The sequence below is a fragment of the Paralichthys olivaceus genome, chromosome 19 (genome assembly GCF_024713975.1).
Source record: "Paralichthys olivaceus isolate ysfri-2021 chromosome 19, ASM2471397v2, whole genome shotgun sequence".
In the NCBI taxonomy this organism is placed as follows: domain Eukaryota; kingdom Metazoa; phylum Chordata; class Actinopteri; order Pleuronectiformes; family Paralichthyidae; genus Paralichthys; species Paralichthys olivaceus.
In genome coordinates, this window is record NC_091111.1 from 20,240,448 (window position 1) to 20,258,080 (window position 17,633).

The following is a 17,633-nucleotide window of genomic DNA, read 5'->3' on the forward strand; positions in this document are numbered from 1 at the left end:
GACTTTTAAAGACTTTTCTTCTAATCGTTAGACTTTTAGAGACTTTTCTTTTGATCGTTAGGCTTTTAAAGACTTTTCTTTTGATCGTTAGGCTTTTAAAGACTTTTCTTCAAATCATTAGACTTTTAGAAACTTTTCTTCAAATCATTAGACTTTTAGAGACTTTTATTTTGATCGTTAGACTTTTAAAGACTTTTCTTCAAATCATTAGACTTTTAGAGTTTTCTTCTAATCCCTAAGAATTTTAGAGACTTTTCTTCTAATCGTTAGACTTTTAAAGACTTTTCTTCTAATCGTTAGACTTTTAGAGACTTTTCTTCTAATCTCTAAGACTTTTAGAGACTTTTCTTCTAATCGTTAGACTTTTAGAGACTTTTCTTCTAATCGTTAGACTTTTAGAGACTTTTCTTCTTATCATTAGAGTTTTATAGAGTTTTCTTCTTATCGTTAGACTTTAAAAGTTTTATCTTCTTATCGTTAGACTTTTAGAGACTTTTCTTTCGATCGTTAGACTTTTAAAGACTTTTCTTCAAATCATTAGACTTTTAGAGACTTTTCTTCTAATCATTAGACTTTTAGAGACTTTTCTTTGAATCGTTAGACTTTTAAAGACTTTTCTTCTTATCATTAGACTTTTAAAGACTTTTCTTCTAATCATTAGACTTTTAGAGACTTTTCTTTGAATCGTTAGACTTTTAAAGACTTTTCTTTGAATCATTAGACTTTTAGAGAGTTTTCTTCTAATCGTTAGACTTTTAGAGAGTTTTCTTCTTATCATTAGACTTTTAGAGAGTTTTCTTCTTATCGTTAGACTTTTAAAGACTTTTCTTCTAATCATTAGACTTTTAGAGACTTTTCTTCTAATCGTTAGACTTTTAGAGAGTTTTCTTCTAATCGTTAGACTTTTAGAGAGTTTTCTTCTTATCGTTAGACTTTTAGAGAGTTTTCTTCTTATCATTACACTTTTAGAGACTTTTCTTTTGATCGTTAGACTTTTAGAGACTTTTCTTCTAATCGTTAGACTTTTAAAGACTTTTCTTCGAATCATTAGACTTTTAGAGACTTTTAAAGACTTTTCTTCTAATCGTTAGACTTTTAGAGAGTTTTCTTCTTATCATTAGAGTTTTAAAGAGTTTTCTTCAAATCATTAGACTTTTAGAGACTTTTCTTCTAATCTCTAAGAATTTTAGAGAGTTTTCTTCTTATCATTGGACTTTTATAGAGTTTTCTTCGAATCATTAGACTTTTAGAGACTTTTCTTTGAATCGTTAGACTTTTAAAGACTTTTCTTCTAATCATTAGACTTTTAAAGACTTTTCTTCTAATCGTTAGACTTTTAGAGACTTTTCTTTTGATCGTTAGGCTTTTAAAGACTTTTCTTTTGATCGTTAGGCTTTTAAAGACTTTTCTTCAAATCATTAGACTTTTAGAGAGTTTTCTTCTTATCATTAGACTTTTAAAGAGTTTTCTTCTAATCATTAGACTTTGAGAGAGTTTTCTTTGAATCATTAGACTTTTAAAGACTTTTCTTCTAATCGTTAGACTTTTAGAGACTTTTCTTTTGATCGTTAGGCTTTTAAAGACTTTTCTTCAAATCATTAGACTTTTAGAGAGTTTTCTTCTAATCCCTAAGAATTTTAGAGACTTTTCTTCTAATCGTTAGACTTTTAGAGACTTTTCTTCTAATCTCTAAGACTTTTAGAGACTTTTCTTCTAATCGTTAGACTTTTAGAGACTTTTCTTCTAATCGTTAGACTTTTAGAGAGTTTTCTTCTTATCATTAGACTTTTATAGAGTTTTCTTCTTATCGTTAGACTTTAAAAGTTTTATCTTCTTATCGTTAGACTTTTAGAGACTTTTCTTTCGATCGTTAGACTTTTAAAGACTTTTCTTCAAATCATTAGACTTTTAGAGACTTTTCTTCTTATCGTTAGACTTTAAAAGTTTTTTCTTCTTATCGTTAGACTTTTAGAGACTTTTCTTTTGATCGTTAGACTTTTAAAGACTTTTCTTCTTATCATTAGACTTTTAAAGACTTTTCTTCTAATCATTAGACTTTTAGAGACTTTTCTTTGAATCGTTAGACTTTTAAAGACTTTTCTTTGAATCATTAGACTTTTAGAGAGTTTTCTTCTAATCGTTAGACTTTTAGAGAGTTTTCTTCTAATCGTTAGACTTTTAGAGAGTTTTCTTCTTATCGTTAGACTTTAAAAGTTTTTTCTTCTTATCATTAGACTTTTAGAGACTTCTTTTGATCGTTAGACTTTTAAAGACTTTTCTTCTTATCGTTAGACTTTTAGAGAGTTTTCTTCTTATCATTACACTTTTAGAGACTTTTCTTTTGATCGTTAGACTTTTAGAGACTTTTCTTCTTATCATTAGACTTTTAGAGAGTTTTCTTCTAATCGTTAGACTTTTAAAGACTTTTCTTCGAATCATTAGACTTTTAGAGACTTTTCTTCTAATCGTTAGACTTTTAGAGAGTTTTCTTCTTATCATTAGAGTTTTATAGAGTTTTCTTCTTATCGTTAGACTTTAAAAGTTTTATCTTCTTATCGTTAGACTTTTAGAGAGTTTTCTTTTGATCGTTAGACTTTTAAAGACTTTTCTTCAAATCATTAGACTTTTAGAGACTTTTCTTCTAATCTCTAAGAATTTTAGAGAGTTTTCTTCTTATCATTGGACTTTTATAGAGTTTTCTTCGAATCATTAGACTTTTAGAGACTTTTCTTTGAATCGTTAGACTTTTAAAGACTTTTCTTCTAATCATTAGACTTTTAAAGACTTTTCTTCTAATCGTTAGACTTTTAAAGACTTTTCTTCTTATCATTAGACTTTTAAAGACTTTTCTTCTAATCATTAGACTTTTAGAGAGTTTTCTTCTAACCATTAGACTTTTAGAGACTTTTCTTTGAATCGTTAGACTTTTAAAGACTTTTCTTCAAATCATTAGACTTTTAGAGAGTTTTCTTCTAATCATTAGACTTTGAGAGAGTTTTCTTTGAATCGTTAGACTTTTAGAGACTTTTCTTCAAATCATTAGACTTTTAAAGACTTTTCTTCTAATCGTTAGACTTTTAGAGACTTTTCTTTTGATCGTTAGGCTTTTAAAGACTTTTCTTTTGATCGTTAGGCTTTTAAAGACTTTTCTTCAAATCATTAGACTTTTAGAGAGTTTTCTTCTAATCCCTAAGAATTTTAGAGACTTTTCTTCTAATCGTTAGACTTTTAAAGACTTTTCTTCTAATCGTCAGACTTTTAGAGACTTTTCTTCTAATCTCTAAGACTTTTAGAGACTTTTCTTCTAATCGTTAGACTTTAAAAGTTTTATCTTCTTATCATTAGACTTTTAGAGACTTTTCTTTTGATCGTTAGGCTTTTAAAGACTTTTCTTTTGATCGTTAGGCTTTTAAAGACTTTTCTTCAAATCATTAGACTTTTAGAAACTTTTCTTCAAATCATTAGACTTTTAGAGACTTTTATTTTGATCGTTAGACTTTTAAAGACTTTTCTTCAAATCATTAGACTTTTAGAGTTTTCTTCTAATCCCTAAGAATTTTAGAGACTTTTCTTCTAATCGTTAGACTTTTAAAGACTTTTCTTCTAATCGTTAGACTTTTAGAGACTTTTCTTCTAATCTCTAAGACTTTTAGAGACTTTTCTTCTAATCGTTAGACTTTTAGAGACTTTTCTTCTAATCGTTAGACTTTTAGAGAGTTTTCTTCTTATCATTAGAGTTTTATAGAGTTTTCTTCTTATCGTTAGACTTTAAAAGTTTTATCTTCTTATCGTTAGACTTTTAGAGACTTTTCTTTCGATCGTTAGACTTTTAAAGACTTTTCTTCAAATCATTAGACTTTTAGAGACTTTTCTTCTAATCATTAGACTTTTAGAGACTTTTCTTTGAATCGTTAGACTTTTAAAGACTTTTCTTTTGATCGTTAGACTTTTAAAGACTTTTCTTCTTATCATTAGACTTTTAAAGACTTTTCTTCTAATCATTAGACTTTTAGAGACTTTTCTTTGAATCGTTAGACTTTTAAAGACTTTTCTTTGAATCATTAGACTTTTAGAGAGTTTTCTTCTAATCGTTAGACTTTTAGAGAGTTTTCTTCTTATCATTAGACTTTTAGAGAGTTTTCTTCTTATCGTTAGACTTTTAAAGACTTTTCTTCTAATCATTAGACTTTTAGAGACTTTTCTTCTAATCGTTAGACTTTTAGAGAGTTTTCTTCTAATCGTTAGACTTTTAGAGAGTTTTCTTCTTATCGTTAGACTTTTAGAGAGTTTTCTTCTTATCATTACACTTTTAGAGACTTTTCTTTTGATCGTTAGACTTTTAGAGACTTTTCTTCTAATCGTTAGACTTTTAAAGACTTTTCTTCGAATCATTAGACTTTTAGAGACTTTTAAAGACTTTTCTTCTAATCGTTAGACTTTTAGAGAGTTTTCTTCTTATCATTAGAGTTTTAAAGAGTTTTCTTCAAATCATTAGACTTTTAGAGACTTTTCTTCTAATCTCTAAGAATTTTAGAGAGTTTTCTTCTTATCATTGGACTTTTATAGAGTTTTCTTCGAATCATTAGACTTTTAGAGACTTTTCTTTGAATCGTTAGACTTTTAAAGACTTTTCTTCTAATCATTAGACTTTTAAAGACTTTTCTTCTAATCGTTAGACTTTTAGAGACTTTTCTTTTGATCGTTAGGCTTTTAAAGACTTTTCTTCAAATCATTAGACTTTTAGAGAGTTTTCTTCTTATCATTAGACTTTTAAAGAGTTTTCTTCTAATCATTAGACTTTGAGAGAGTTTTCTTTGAATCGTTAGACTTTTAAAGACTTTTCTTCTAATCGTTAGACTTTTAGAGACTTTTCTTTTGATCGTTAGGCTTTTAAAGACTTTTCTTCAAATCATTAGACTTTTAGAGAGTTTTCTTCTAATCCCTAAGAATTTTAGAGACTTTTCTTCTAATCGTTAGACTTTTAGAGACTTTTCTTCTAATCTCTAAGACTTTTAGAGACTTTTCTTCTAATCGTTAGACTTTTAGAGACTTTTCTTCTAATCGTTAGACTTTTAGAGAGTTTTCTTCTTATCATTAGACTTTTATAGAGTTTTCTTCTTATCGTTAGACTTTAAAAGTTTTATCTTCTTATCGTTAGACTTTTAGAGACTTTTCTTTCGATCGTTAGACTTTTAAAGACTTTTCTTCAAATCATTAGACTTTTAGAGACTTTTCTTCTTATCGTTAGACTTTAAAAGTTTTTTCTTCTTATCGTTAGACTTTTAGAGACTTTTCTTTTGATCGTTAGACTTTTAAAGACTTTTCTTCTTATCATTAGACTTTTAAAGACTTTTCTTCTAATCATTAGACTTTTAGAGACTTTTCTTTGAATCGTTAGACTTTTAAAGACTTTTCTTTGAATCATTAGACTTTTAGAGAGTTTTCTTCTAATCGTTAGACTTTTAGAGAGTTTTCTTCTAATCGTTAGACTTTTAGAGAGTTTTCTTCTTATCGTTAGACTTTAAAAGTTTTTTCTTCTTATCATTAGACTTTTAGAGACTTCTTTTGATCGTTAGACTTTTAAAGACTTTTCTTCTTATCGTTAGACTTTTAGAGAGTTTTCTTCTTATCATTACACTTTTAGAGACTTTTCTTTTGATCGTTAGACTTTTAGAGACTTTTCTTCTTATCATTAGACTTTTAGAGAGTTTTCTTCTAATCGTTAGACTTTTAAAGACTTTTCTTCGAATCATTAGACTTTTAGAGACTTTTCTTCTAATCGTTAGACTTTTAGAGAGTTTTCTTCTTATCATTAGAGTTTTATAGAGTTTTCTTCTTATCGTTAGACTTTAAAAGTTTTATCTTCTAATCGTTAGACTTTTAGAGAGTTTTCTTTTGATCGTTAGACTTTTAAAGACTTTTCTTCAAATCATTAGACTTTTAGAGACTTTTCTTCTAATCTCTAAGAATTTTAGAGAGTTTTCTTCTTATCATTGGACTTTTATAGAGTTTTCTTCGAATCATTAGACTTTTAGAGACTTTTCTTTGAATCGTTAGACTTTTAAAGACTTTTCTTCTAATCATTAGACTTTTAAAGACTTTTCTTCTAATCGTTAGACTTTTAAAGACTTTTCTTCTTATCATTAGACTTTTAAAGACTTTTCTTCTAATCATTAGACTTTTAGAGAGTTTTCTTCTAATCATTAGACTTTTAGAGACTTTTCTTTGAATCGTTAGACTTTTAAAGACTTTTCTTCAAATCATTAGACTTTTAGAGAGTTTTCTTCTAATCATTAGACTTTGAGAGAGTTTTCTTTGAATCGTTAGACTTTTAGAGACTTTTCTTCAAATCATTAGACTTTTAAAGAGTTTTCTTCTAATCGTTAGACTTTTAGAGAGTTTTCTTCTAATCCCTAAGAATTTTAGAGACTTTTCTTTGAATCGTTAGACTTTTAAAGACTTTTCTTCTAATCATTAGACTTTTAAAGACTTTTCTTCTAATCGTTAGACTTTTAGAGACTTTTCTTTTGATCGTTAGGCTTTTAAAGACTTTTCTTTTGATCGTTAGGCTTTTAAAGACTTTTCTTCAAATCATTAGACTTTTAGAGAGTTTTCTTCTTATCATTAGACTTTTAAAGAGTTTTCTTCTAATCATTAGACTTTGAGAGAGTTTTCTTTGAATCGTTAGACTTTTAAAGACTTTTCTTCTAATCGTTAGACTTTTAGAGACTTTTCTTTTGATCGTTAGGCTTTTAAAGACTTTTCTTCAAATCATTAGACTTTTAGAGAGTTTTCTTCTAATCCCTAAGAATTTTAGAGACTTTTCTTCTAATCGTTAGACTTTTAGAGACTTTTCTTCTAATCTCTAAGACTTTTAGAGACTTTTCTTCTAATCGTTAGACTTTTAGAGACTTTTCTTCTAATCGTTAGACTTTTAGAGAGTTTTCTTCTTATCATTAGACTTTTATAGAGTTTTCTTCTTATCGTTAGACTTTAAAAGTTTTATCTTCTTATCGTTAGACTTTTAGAGACTTTTCTTTCGATCGTTAGACTTTTAAAGACTTTTCTTCAAATCATTAGACTTTTAGAGACTTTTCTTCTTATCGTTAGACTTTAAAAGTTTTTTCTTCTTATCGTTAGACTTTTAGAGACTTTTCTTTTGATCGTTAGACTTTTAAAGACTTTTCTTCTTATCATTAGACTTTTAAAGACTTTTCTTCTAATCATTAGACTTTTAGAGACTTTTCTTTGAATCGTTAGACTTTTAAAGACTTTTCTTTGAATCATTAGACTTTTAGAGAGTTTTCTTCTAATCGTTAGACTTTTAGAGAGTTTTCTTCTAATCGTTAGACTTTTAGAGAGTTTTCTTCTTATCGTTAGACTTTAAAAGTTTTTTCTTCTTATCATTAGACTTTTAGAGACTTCTTTTGATCGTTAGACTTTTAAAGACTTTTCTTCTTATCGTTAGACTTTTAGAGAGTTTTCTTCTTATCATTACACTTTTAGAGACTTTTCTTTTGATCGTTAGACTTTTAGAGACTTTTCTTCGAATCATTAGACTTTTAGAGACTTTTCTTCTAATCGTTAGACTTTTAGAGAGTTTTCTTCTTATCATTAGAGTTTTATAGAGTTTTCTTCTTATCGTTAGACTTTAAAAGTTTTATCTTCTTATCGTTAGACTTTTAGAGAGTTTTCTTTTGATCGTTAGACTTTTAAAGACTTTTCTTCAAATCATTAGACTTTTAGAGACTTTTCTTCTAATCTCTAAGAATTTTAGAGAGTTTTCTTCTTATCATTGGACTTTTATAGAGTTTTCTTCGAATCATTAGACTTTTAGAGACTTTTCTTTGAATCGTTAGACTTTTAAAGACTTTTCTTCTAATCATTAGACTTTTAAAGACTTTTCTTCTAATCGTTAGACTTTTAAAGACTTTTCTTCTTATCATTAGACTTTTAAAGACTTTTCTTCTAATCATTAGACTTTTAGAGAGTTTTCTTCTAATCATTAGACTTTTAGAGACTTTTCTTTGAATCGTTAGACTTTTAAAGACTTTTCTTCAAATCATTAGACTTTTAGAGAGTTTTCTTCTAATCATTAGACTTTGAGAGAGTTTTCTTTGAATCGTTAGACTTTTAGAGACTTTTCTTCAAATCATTAGACTTTTAAAGAGTTTTCTTCTAATCGTTAGACTTTTAGAGACTTTTCTTTTGATCGTTAGGCTTTTAAAGACTTTTCTTTTGATCGTTAGGCTTTTAAAGACTTTTCTTCAAATCATTAGACTTTTAGAGAGTTTTCTTCTAATCCCTAAGAATTTTAGAGACTTTTCTTCTAATCGTTAGACTTTTAAAGACTTTTCTTCTAATCGTCAGACTTTTAGAGACTTTTCTTCTAATCTCTAAGACTTTTAGAGACTTTTCTTCTAATCGTTAGACTTTTAGAGACTTTTCTTCTAATCGTTAGACTTTTAGAGAGTTTTCTTCTTATCATTAGAGTTTTATAGAGTTTTCTTCTTATCGTTAGACTTTAAAAGTTTTATCTTCTTATCATTAGACTTTTAGAGACTTTTCTTCTTATCGTTAGACTTTAAAAGTTTTTTCTTCTTATCGTTAGACTTTTAGAGACTTTTCTTTTGATCGTTAGACTTTTAAAGACTTTTCTTCTTATCATTAGACTTTTAAAGACTTTTCTTCTAATCATTAGACTTTTAGAGACTTTTCTTTGAATCGTTAGACTTTTAGAGACTTTTCTTCTAATCGTTAGACTTTTAGAGAGTTTTCTTCTTATCATTAGACTTTTAGAGACTTTTCTTCTTATCATTAGACTTTTAAAGACTTTTCTTCTAATCGTTAGACTTTTAGAGAGTTTTCTTCTTATCATTAGACTTTTAGAGACTTTTCTTCTAATCATTAGACTTTTAGAGACTTTTCTTCTTATCATTAGACTTTTAAAGACTTTTCTTCTAATCATTAGACTTTTAAAGACTTTTCTTTGAATCATTAGACTTTTAGAGAGTTTTCTTCTAATCGTTAGACTTTTAGAGAGTTTTCTTCTTATCATTAGACTTTTAGAGACTTTTCTTCCAATCATTAGACTTTTAAAGAGTTTTCTTCTTATCATTAGACTTTTAGAGACTTTTCTTTTGATCGTTAGACTTTTAAAGACTTTTCTTCTTATCGTTAGACTTTTAGAGAGTTTTCTTCTTATCATTAGACTTTTAGAGACTTTTCTTCCAATCATTAGACTTTTAAAGAGTTTTCTTCTTATCATTAGACTTTTAGAGACTTTTCTTTTGATCGTTAGACTTTTAAAGACGTTTCTTCAAATCATTAGACTTTTAGAAACTTTTCTTCAAATCATTAGACTTTTAGAGACTTTTCTTCAAATCATTAGACTTTTAGAAACTTTTCTTCAAATCATTAGACTTTTAGAGACTTTTCTTCTAATCTCTAAGAATTTTAGAGTTTTCTTCTTATCATTAGACTTTTATAGTTTTCTTCTTATCGTTAGACTTTTAGAGACTTTTCTTTCGATCGTTAGACTTTTAAAGACTTTTCTTCAAATCATTAGACTTTTAGAGACTTTTCTTCTTATCGTTAGACTTTAAAAGTTTTTTCTTCTTATCGTTAGACTTTTAGAGACTTTTCTTTTGATCGTTAGACTTTTAAAGACTTTTCTTCTAATCATTAGACTTTTAGAGACTTTTCTTCTAATCATTAGACTTTTAAAGACTTTTCTTTGAATCATTAGACTTTTAGAGAGTTTTCTTCTAATCGTTAGACTTTTAGAGAGTTTTCTTCTTATCATTAGACTTTTAGAGAGTTTTCTTCTTATCGTTAGACTTTTAAAGACTTTTCTTCTAATCATTAGACTTTTAGAGACTTTTCTTCTAATCGTTAGACTTTTAGAGAGTTTTCTTCTAATCGTTAGACTTTTAGAGAGTTTTCTTCTTATCATTAGACTTTTAGAGAGTTTTCTTCTAATCGTTAGACTTTTAGAGAGTTTTCTTCTTATCATTAGACTTTTAGAGAGTTTTCTTCTTATCGTTAGACTTTAAAAGTTTTTTCTTCTTATCGTTAGACTTTTAGAGAGTTTTCTTTTGATCGTTAGACTTTTAAAGACGTTTCTTCAAATCATTAGACTTTTAGAAACTTTTCTTCAAATCATTAGACTTTTAGAGACTTTTCTTCTAATCTCTAAGAATTTTAGAGTTTTCTTCTTATCATTAGACTTTTATAGTTTTCTTCTTATCGTTAGACTTTTATAGAGTTTTCTTCTAATCATTAGACTTTTAGAGACTTTTCTTCTAATCTCTAAGAATTTTAGAGTTTTCTTCTTATCATTAGACTTTTATAGTTTTCTTCTAATCGTTAGACTTTTAGAGACTTTTCTTCAAATCATTAGACTTTTAGAGAGTTTTCTTCTTATCATTAGACTTTTAGAGAGTTTTCTTCTTATCGTTAGACTTTTAGAGAGTTTTCTTCTTATCATTAGACTTTTAGAGACTTTTCTTCCAATCATTAGACTTTTAGAGAGTTTTCTTCTTATCGTTAGACTTTAAAAGTTTTTTCTTCTTATCATTAGACTTTTAGAGACTTCTTTTGATCGTTAGACTTTTAAAGACTTTTCTTCTTATCGTTAGACTTTTAGAGAGTTTTCTTCTTATCATTAGACTTTTAGAAACTTTTCTTCAAATCATTAGACTTTTAGAGACTTTTCTTCTAATCTCTAAGAATTTTAGAGTTTTCTTCTTATCATTAGACTTTTATAGTTTTCTTCTTATCGTTAGACTTTTATAGAGTTTTCTTCTAATCATTAGACTTTTAGAGAGTTTTCTTCTTATCGTTAGACTTTTAGAGACTTTTCTTCTAATCGTTAGACTTTTAGAGAGTTTTCTTCCAATCATTAGACTTTTAAAGAGTTTTCTTCTTATCATTAGACTTTTAGAGACTTTTCTTTTGATCGTTAGACTTTTAAAGACGTTTCTTCAAATCATTAGACTTTTAGAAACTTTTCTTCAAATCATTAGACTTTTAGAGACTTTTCTTCTAATCTCTAAGAATTTTAGAGTTTTCTTCTTATCATTAGACTTTTATAGTTTTCTTCTTATCGTTAGACTTTTATAGAGTTTTCTTCTAATCATTAGACTTTTAGAGACTTTCCTTTGAATCGTTAGACTTTTAGAGACTTTTCTTCAAATCATTAGACTTTTAGAGACTTTTCTTCAAATCATTAGACTTTTAGAGACTTTTCTTCTAATCGTTAGACTTTTAGAGACTTTTCTTCTAATTGTTAGACCTTTAGAGAGTTTTCTTCTAATCTCTAAGAATTTTAGAGACTTTTCTTCTAATCATTAGACTTTTAGAGACTTTTCTTCAAATCATTAGACTTTTAGAGACTTTTCTTCTAATCGTTAGACTTTTAGAGACTTTTCTTCTAATTGTTAGACTTTTAGAGACTTTTCTTCTAATCATTAGACTTTAAGAGACTTTTCTTCTAATCTCTAAGAATTTTAAAGACTTTTCTTCAAATCATTAGACTTTTAGAGACTTTTCTTCTAATCGTTAGACTTTTAGAGACTTTTCTTCTAATCTCTAAGAATTTTAGAGAGTTTTCTTCTAATCGTTAGACTTTTATAGAGTTTTCTTCTAATCATTAGACTTTTAAAGAGTTTTCTTCTAATCTCTAAGAATTTTAGAGACTTTTCTTCTTATCATTAGACTTTTAGAGAATTTTCTTCCAATCATTAGACTTTTAGAGAGTTTTCTTCTAATCTCTAAGAATTTTAAAGACTTTTCTTCAAATCATTAGACTTTTAGAGACTTTTCTTCTAATTGTTAGACTTTTAGAGACTTTTCTTCTAATCGTTAGACTTTTAAAGACTTTTCTTCTAATCGTTAGACTTTTAAAGACTTTTCTTCAAATCATTAGACTTTTAGAGACTTTTCTTCAAATCATTAGACTTTTAGAGACTTTTCTTCTAATTGTTAGACTTTTAGAGACTTTTCTTCTAATCGTTAGACTTTTAAAGACTTTTCTTCAAATCATTAGACTTTTAGAGACTTTTCTTCCAATCATTAGACTTTTAGAGACTTTTCTTCTAATCTCTAAGAATTTTAGAGAGTTTTCTTCTTATCATTAGAGTTTTATAGAGTTTTCTTCTTATCGTTAGACTTTAAAAGTTTTATCTTCTTATCGTTAGACTTTTAGAGAGTTTTCTTTTGATCGTTAGACTTTTAAAGACTTTTCTTCAAATCATTAGACTTTTAGAGACTTTTCTTCTAATCGTTAGACTTTTAGAGACTTTTCTTCTAATCTCTAAGAATTTTAGAGAGTTTTCTTCTTATCATTAGACTTTTATAGAGTTTTCTTCGAATCATTAGACTTTTAGAGACTTTTCTTTGAATCGTTAGACTTTTAAACTTTTCTTCTTATCATTAGACTTTTAAAGACTTTTCTTCTAATCATTAGACTTTTAGAGACTTTTCTTTGAATCGTTAGACTTTTAAAGACTTTTCTTCAAATCATTAGACTTTTAGAGACTTTTCTTCTTATCATTAGACTTTTAAAGAGTTTTCTTCTAATCACTAGACTTTGAGAGACTTTTCTTCTAATCGTTAGACTTTTAAAGACTTTTCTTCTAATCGTTAGACTTTTAAAGACTTTTCTTCAAATCATTAGACTTTTAGAGACTTTTCTTCAAATCATTAGACTTTTAGAGACTTTTCTTCTAATTGTTAGACTTTTAGAGACTTTTCTTCTAATCATTAGACTTTTAAAGACTTTTCTTCTAATCGTTAGACTTTTAGAGACTTTTCTTTTGATCGTTAGGCTTTTAAAGACTTTTCTTTTGATCGTTAGGCTTTTAAAGACTTTTCTTCAAATCATTAGACTTTTAGAAACTTTTCTTCAAATCATTAGACTTTTAGAGAGTTTTCTTCTAATCCCTAAGAATTTTAGAGACTTTTCTTCTAATCGTTAGACTTTTAAAGACTTTTCTTCTAATCGTTAGACTTTTAGAGACTTTTCTTCAAATCATTAGACTTTTAGAAACTTTTCTTCTAATCGTTAGACTTTTAAAGACTTTTCTTCTAATCGTTAGACTTTTAAAGACTTTTCTTCTAATCGTTAGACTTTTAGAGACTTTTCTTCTAATCTCTAAGACTTTTAGAGACTTTTCTTCTAATCGTTAGACTTTTAGAGACTTTTCCTCTAATCGTTAGACTTTTAGAGAGTTTTCTTCTTATCGTTAGACTTTAAAAGTTTTATCTTCTTATCGTTAGACTTTTAGAGACTTTTCTTTCGATCGTTAGACTTTTAAAGACTTTTCTTCAAATCATTAGACTTTTAGAGACTTTTCTTCTTATCATTAGACTTTAAAAGTTTTTTCTTCTTATCGTTAGACTTTTAGAGACTTTTCTTTTGATCGTTAGACTTTTAAAGACTTTTCTTCTAATCATTAGACTTTTAGAGACTTTTCTTCAAATCATTAGACTTTTAGAGACTTTTATTTTGATCGTTAGACTTTTAAAGACTTTTCTTCAAATCATTAGACTTTTAGAGAGTTTTCTTCTAATCCCTAAGAATTTTAGAGACTTTTCTTCTAATCGTTAGACTTTTAAAGACTTTTCTTCTAATCGTTAGACTTTTAGAGACTTTTCTTCTAATCTCTAAGACTTTTAGAGACTTTTCTTCTAATCGTTAGACTTTTAGAGACTTTTCCTCTAATCGTTAGACTTTTAAAGAGTTTTCTTCTAATCGTTAGACTTTAAAAGTTTTTTCTTTTTATCGTTAGACTTTTAAAGACTTTTCTTCTTATCATTAGACTTTTAGAGACTTTTCTTCTAATCATTAGACTTTTAGAGACTTTTCTTCAAATCATTAGACTTTTAGAGACTTTTATTCTAATCATTAGACTTTTAGAGACTTTTCTTCTAATCGTTAGACTTTTAGAGAGTTTTCTTCTAATCTCTAAGAATTTTAGAGACTTTTCTTCTTATCATTAGACTTTTATAGAGTTTTCTTCTAATCGTTAGACTTTTAGAGACTTTTCTTCTAATCATTAGACTTTAAGAGAGTTTTCTTCTAATTGTTAGACTTTTAGAGAGTTTTCTTCTAATCATTAGACTTTTAAAGAGTTTTCTTCTAATCGTTAGACTTTAAAAGTTTTTTCTTTTTATCGTTAGACTTTTAAAGACTTTTCTTCTTATCATTAGACTTTTAGAGACTTTTCTTCTAATCATTAGACTTTTAGAGACTTTTCTTCAAATCATTAGACTTTTAGAGACTTTTATTCTAATCATTAGACTTTTAGAGACTTTTCTTCTAATCGTTAGACTTTTAGAGAGTTTTCTTCTAATTGTTAGACTTTTAGAGACTTTTCTTCTAATCGTTAGACTTTTAGAGAGTTTTCTTCTAATCTCTAAGAATTTTAGAGACTTTTCTTCTTATCATTAGACTTTTATAGAGTTTTCTTCTAATCGTTAGACTTTTAAAGACTTTTCTTCTAATCATTAGACTTTTAAAGACTTTTCTTCAAATCATTAGACTTTTAGAGACTTTTCTTCTAATCGTTAGACTTTTAGAGACTTTTCTTCAAATCATTAGACTTTTAGAGACTTTTCTTCTAATCGTTAGACTTTTAGAGAGTTTTCTTCTTATCATTAGACTTTTAGAGACTTTTCTTCAAATCATTAGACTTTTAGAGACTTTTCTTCTAATCGTTAGACTTTTAGAGACTTTTCTTCCAATCATTAGACTTTTAAAGACTTTTCTTCTAATCATTAGACTTTTAGAGACTTTTCTTCTAATCTCTAAGAATTTTAGAGAGTTTTCTTCTTATCATTAGACTTTTATAGAGTTTTCTTCTTATCGTTAGACTTTTAAAGACTTTTCTTCTAATCGTTAGACTTTTAGAGACTTTTCTTCTAATCGTTAGACTTTTAAAGACTTTTCTTCAAATCATTAGACTTTTAAAGACTTTTCTTCAAATCATTAGACTTTTCTTTTGATCGTTAGACTTTTAGAGACTTTTCTTCTTATCATTAGACTTTTAGAGAATTTTCTTCCAATCATTAGACTTTTAGAGACTTTTCTTCTTATCATTAGACTTTTAAAGACTTTTCTTCTAATCGTTAGACTTTTAGAGACTTTTCTTCTTATCATTAGTCTTTTATAGAGTTTTCTTCTAATCATTAGACTTTTAGAGACTTTCCTTTGAATCGTTAGACTTTTAGAGACTTTTCTTCTAATCGTTAGACTTTTAGAGAGTTTTCTTCTTATCGTTAGACTTTAAAAGTTTTTTCTTCTTATCGTTAGACTGTTAGAGACTTTTCTTCTTATCGTTAGACTTGAAAAGTTTTTTCTTCTTATCGTTAGACTTTTAGAGACTTTTCTTTTGATCGTTAGACTTTTAAAGACTTTTCTTCTTAGCATTAGACTTTTAAAGACTTTTCTTCTAATCATTAGACTTTTAGAGACTTTTCTTCTTATCGTTAGACTTGAAAAGTTTTTTCTTCTTATCGTTAGACTTTTAGAGACTTTTCTTTTGATCATTAGGCTTTTAAAGACTTTTCTTCAAATCATTAGACTTTTAGAAACTTTTCTTCAAATCATTAGACTTTTAGAGACTTTTCTTCTAATCTCTAAGAATTTTAGAGACTTTTCTTCTAATCGTTAGACTTTTAGAGACTTTTCTTCTAATCATTAGACTTTTAAAGACTTCTTCTAATCTCTAAGAATTTTAGAGACTTTTCTTTGAATCGTTAGACTTTTAGAGACTTTTCTTCTTATCATTAGACTTTTAAAGACTTTTCTTCTAATCGTTAGACTTTTAGAGAGTTTTCTTCTAATCTCTAAGAATTTTAGAGACTTTTCTTCTTATCATTAGACTTTTAAAGACTTTTCTTCTAATCGTTAGACTTTTAGAGAGTTTTCTTCTAATCTCTAAGAATTTTAGAGACTTTTCTTCTTATCATTAGACTTTTAAAGACTTTTCTTCTAATCATTTGACTTTTAGAGACTTTTATTCTAATCATTAGACTTTTAGAGACTTTTCTTCTAATCATTAGACTTTTAAAGACTTTTCTTCTAATCATTAGACTTTTAGAGACTTTTCTTCTAATCTCTAAGAATTTTAGAGACTTTTCTTCTTATCATTAGACTTTTAAAGACTTTTCTTCTAATCATTAGACTTTTAGAGACTTTTCTTCTAATCGTTAGACTTTTAGAGAGTTTTCTTCTAATCTCTAAGAATTTTAGAGACTTTTCTTCTAATCGTTAGACTTTTAAAGACTTTTCTTCAAATCATTAGACTTTTAGAGACTTTTCTTCTAATCGTTAGACTTTTAGAGAGTTTTCTTCTAATTGTTAGACTTTTAGAGACTTTTCTTCTAATCTCTAAGAATTTTAGAGACTTTTCTTCTAATCGTTAGACTTTTAGAGACTTTTCTTCAAATCATTAGACTTTTAGAGACTTTTCTTTGAATCGTTAGACTTTTAGAGACTTTTCTTCTAATCTCTAAGAATTTTAGAGACTTTTCTTCTAATTGTTAGACTTTTAGAGACTTTTCTTCTTATCGTTAGACTTTAAAAGTTTTTTCTTCTTATCGTTAGACTTTTAGTGACTTTTCTTCTAATCTCTAAGAATTTTAGAGACTTTTCTTCTTATCATTAGACTTTTAAAGACTTTTCTTCAAATCATTAGACTTTTCTTTTGATCGTTAGACTTTTAAAGACTTTTCTTAAAATCATTAGACTTTTAGAGACTTTTCTTCTAATCGTTAGACTTTTAAAGACTTTTCTTCGAATCATTAGACTTTTAGGGACTTTTCTTTGAATCGTTAGACTTTTAGAGACTTTTCTTCTAATCGTTAGACTTTTAGAGACTTTTCTTCAAATCTTTAGACTTTTAGAGACTTTTCTTTGAATCGTTAGACTTTTAGAGACTTTTCTTCTAATCTCTAAGAATTTTAGAGACTTTTCTTCTAATCGTTAGACTTTTAGAGACTTTTCTTCTTATCGTTAGACTTTTAGAGACTTTTCTTTGAATCGTTAGACTTTTAGAGACTTTTCTTCTAATCGTTAGACTTTTAGAGACTTTTCTTCTAATCGTTAGACTTTTAGAGACTTTTCTTCTAATCATTAGACTTTTAGAGACTTTTCTTCTAATCATTAGACTTTTAGAGACTTTTCTTCTAATCATTAGACTTTTAAAGACTTTTCTTCTAATCATTAGACTTTTAGAGACTTTTCTTCTAATCTCTAAGAATTTTAGAGACTTTTCTTCTTATCATTAGACTTTTAAAGACTTTTCTTCTAATCATTAGACTTTTAGAGACTTTTCTTCTTATCGTTAGACTTTTAGAGAGTTTTCTTCTAATCTCTAAGAATTTTAGAGACTTTTCTTCTAATCGTTAGACTTTTAAAGACTTTTCTTCAAATCATTAGACTTTTAGAGACTTTTCTTCTAATCGTTAGACTTTTAGAGAGTTTTCTTCTAATTGTTAGACTTTTAGAGACTTTTCTTCTAATCTCTAAGAATTTTAGAGACTTTTCTTCTAATCGTTAGACTTTTAGAGACTTTTCTTCAAATCATTAGACTTTTAGAGACTTTTCTTTGAATCGTTAGACTTTT